Source organism: Quercus robur, chromosome 7 (assembly GCF_932294415.1).
Source record: "Quercus robur chromosome 7, dhQueRobu3.1, whole genome shotgun sequence".
Lineage (NCBI taxonomy): Eukaryota > Viridiplantae > Streptophyta > Magnoliopsida > Fagales > Fagaceae > Quercus > Quercus robur.
The window spans coordinates 47910648-47915123 of record NC_065540.1 but is presented as its reverse complement, the minus strand read 5'-3'; positions in this window follow the sequence as shown (position 1 = coordinate 47915123).

Genomic DNA, 4476 nt, shown 5'->3' with positions numbered 1-4476 from the left:
GATATAGTTTTTATAAATAGTTATATTTCAAAAATCTTAAAGACAAAGAAGTGCAGTAGTGTACCTAATGAATACTTATTGGGAAAAAAACAGAAGAAAAAAAAGGACAGGACTAAAATACTTGTTATTACTCATTAGAAAACATCATCATTGTTTTGTTCCATGCTCTTTTAAGTACAACTTTTTTTTTTTTTTTTTTTTTTTTTTGAGAAAGACTCTTTTAAGTACACCTAGTATGCCCATCTAGGAAAAAAAACAGCACAAACTTCAAAAATTTCATTCATCTTAGGAAAAAAAAAAAAAAGGTTCTCCAATTGGGTTTTTTCAACCTCAAATCTCAAAGGCCACACTCTAGTCCCTACTACTCCCGAGTAATGAACCAAGCCAATATAAAGTTCAACTCTCCCTACCCTTCTTGATTTCTGTCCCAAACCATAAAGGCAAAACTCACCAACACCAAGTTGGTCTGAGATATTGTTGATACGCGGGGTGGCCTTCTTTCTTTTCTTTTCTTTTTCTTTTTTTTTTTTTTTTTTTTTTTTTTTCACTTAAATTTCTTAAAACTGATGCTTGTATCTGTACTAAGCCATTGAATTCTAGCTTGTATCTGTAGATTAAATGGGTTTCGGGCTTCAACTATAGTTTATCCTAAATGAACCATTGAACTACAACTATTAAGCATTCTTTTAAGTTCTCAAACAAAGTCCAAACAGTCAACTCAGCATTACCCTTAGTTATTGATTACACAGAGAAACCCAAAGATACAAAGCTGCAACTGCATTAACTTCTTACCTAAATTACTAAAAACCACAAAAAGAAAGTAAATAAATAACACCAATCTACCTAGAGTCCCACAAATAAGTCAAAAAATTTAAAGTCCAACTTAAAACTCAACCACTAAATATAAAACCATTAACCACATTCCTAGGAAAAAATTGCCAAACAGACTATTTCTGGGAAAAAATTAGGCGCGTGGCACGCGTTCAAAGTTATTTAGTAAGTTGGACTCTTTTTGAAAGTCGAGTTTGGCAAACTCGACTTTGGGCTGGAAAACAGATACTATAGTGGCGTTTTTTTTAGTGGCGTTAAAAAACGCCACTATAGGTTCCCTATAGTGGCGTTTTCTATAAACGTTGCTATAGCCACTAAGAAAACGCCACTATAGTGTTCGTTTTCCAGCCCAAAGTCGAGTTTGCCAAACTTGACTTTCAAAAAGAGTCCAACTTACTAAATAACTTTGAACGCGTGCCGCGCGCCTAATTTTTCCCCAGAAATAGTCTGTGTGGGGTCCAATAATTTACGGGTCCGGCCCACACGCTTATAGGAAGCCCACAAGTTTTAAACTGAAAGAGGCCAGGGCCCAAGCTCGAAACTAGGAAACATAGAAATAGCCCGAAGACATAGCCGAGGACGGTTTCGTCCTCGGCGGGCCCAAAATCTCGGGTAGGAGTGAAACACGAGTACGCTAGAAAGATCAGAAAATATCCTGGGGAAGTTGTCTTTAATACCCTTCCCTGACATGACACTGCCCCTAACAGAGCCGGGATCTTAGGCTTTATGGATCATCTACAGCAATTTTTGGACTAGACTGATGGGACAGATATCTGCCCAGGAGAGATCGACCCTACACGTGGACGAAGGACAACGAACGTAGGCTAATATAAAAAGAATGTTATGTGACCAAAGAGGGGACTCCTGGGAGCTCCTGAAAAAGATCCTGATGAAAGAGAATGTCTGAAGAATATATGCCGGACATCACCTAAAAAAAACCCGCCGACGGGCAATCGGGGACAACACCACCGCTCCTCGGACAGTGTCCGAGGAGCCGGTCCCTCCTCAATACGAGATCGAAGGGCCTGAATATCCAGCCCAAAGCTTTATCTCATGTTGGTTCATCTAAAGTCCGGCCCAAAATGCCATCCCGTGATCCAACGCTGGCTTTTTAATCCCACTCTCTACAAATATTATTGTGAGGGACTTTCCGTGTGCGAGCCCAACATCGTCGCTGGGCCGTTAAAGATTTTGTGCCCTTACAGTTTGTTTGGCAATTTTTCCCACATTCTTAGTATCCAATCAATAGCTTTAAAACTAGATCTATCCCATACCATCTCTCACAACACAAAATGCCCAAAAATAAATAACTAAAACCAATACAGAAACTCCAATTTCCAAAAAAAAAACCCATATACCATTAAATACCATTAAATCAAAATCTGAAACCCACCCCCAAAAAAAACCCAGAAAGGAAAGGTTGTGCAATATGGATTGGGAAGTGGTGTTACCAAAGTTTCTACCGACGATACAGTGCCAAATGGAGCCATGCTTTTTATCAAACTCTTTCTTTATATGCTCTGCAACGTCTTTCTCCACACTGCTTCTCAAATGCCTAATCCAAAACCAAAAACAAAAATACATTCTCACATACCAAAACTTCAATTTCCCACCTAAAAAAAAAAAAACACGGAACTTAAGGTTGATAAAATAGGCTTACAGAGGAGTGAGCAATTGAGAGAACGGGCCAAGAGGCCTTCTGCAGCATTGACACTAGAGGATCTCGATGGCAGCGGTGAAGGAGCTTGACGGCGGCGGCAAAGGGAGCTCAGCGGTAGCAGCAATGAATGGTGAAGAGAGAGAGAGTGAGAGTGAACGGCGGACAGAGAGAGTGGGTGAGAAAAAAATGTTAGGGTTTCATCTAAAACACTGAAATGGCATATTAATACTAACACCTTTAGCGACGAATTCCAGTTTCATCATAGTAGGTGCCAAATTTTTGTTACGATTTTTAGTGACGACTTCCAGATTTTGTCGCAAAACTGTAAACCTTGATTATTTTTAGCGACTAATGTTTTTCGTCACTAATTCTTCCTTTTAGTGACGAAATGATTTTTATCTCTAATACTATTCATAACAACACCTACAGTGACGAACTGTTTTGTCACTAAAAATTTTAACTTTTAGCGACGAAATATTTCATCGCTATAAATTAATTAAGTTCGCGCCAAGTTTTCTCCTGTTGGCGCCCATATTTCAGATTAACAATAGCGATGAAAATTACTTTTCGCTGCTAAATGCTATATATATATATATATATATATATATTTTTTTTTTTTCAATTATCAGCGATGAAATCCATATTTCGTTGCTAAATTTGTATTTTTAGTAACAACAAATATTTCCTCACTAATTTTCGTCACTAAAAATACATTTTACTGTAGTGAATATGAAACAATTTATATGGACTTGTGGCAGGAGAAATATCATCACATAACCTAGATTGAAATACAGAATGTTTAAATTTCAATTTATGACAATTAGGATTAATGTGACCGAAGACACCACAAAAGTGACAAATAGAAACAAATTTAGGAACATCAATATTCCTAACAACAAATCTAGTTTCAGATTTTGGTTTTTGCCTCAACAAAGAACAATTTGGTCTAATATGACCAACAATACCACAAAGGTGACAAGTAGGCACAAAACATATTTATTATGCTCTCTAACAGTAGGTTTAGACTTAGATTTAGAAACTTCAGCGTCTACATAAAAACTTTTACCTTTGTCTAACCTAGCAAAATAAACCTTTTCTTTATTATTCCTCTTGAAAGGAGGGATATAAACTTTTTCAGCTTTAGGCTTAAGAGAAATAGAACTACTTCTGTTATCAACAACATGCTTAGTACTAGTCAAATTTTCAATTTTAGCTTTAGATTCAACTAACTCTTGTTCCAAGCTTTTCATCTTCTCATCTTGAGAGGAAATTTGATTTCTCCAAAATTCATTCTTTTTATTAGATTCATCTAATCTAACAACCGATTCCTTTTTTTCAAGATTAGCCAATGTTAACTTTTCCTTGAATTTCTTAGCAATTTTCATAGATTTCAATAATTCCTTACGGAGAGTTTCACAGACATCAATAAGATCAACAGAAACAACAGTGTCCTTTTTATTCAAATCATCACAATCAAAAACAGTAAGACGCTTAAAATTATCCATGATAACAGGGATCAATGATCAACTCTAGGTATAATAACCTAAATCAAGAGCTAACCCACTTAATACCACTTGTTCGTTTTTAGATCCCTGTAAACTAGATTCTTTAACCTAATTAATTAACCAAGTGAATACTTAGGTTTATTATTCAAATCTAGGTTAAAACAAAACAATCATATCATGCAAAGCAACGGAAAAGTAAACAACACAACGATATGATGACCTAGGAAAACCAAACCGGTAAAAAACCTGGGGAGGATTTAACCTAGCTATCCTCAAGGTAAAAAGCAAATCCACTATAGAGAATCGAAGTTTACAATAAGACTTAGACCACTAACATCCTATTCCTGTCACTCTCATTAACACCTCCTCCAAGTACATGCATCTATATATAGATTTTTGAGTTTGATTGTGAAAATTTCGTGTTAGATTTTGAGTTTTCACCTAAGATTGAATGTAGTGTACGTGTTTTATTGTTAGTGA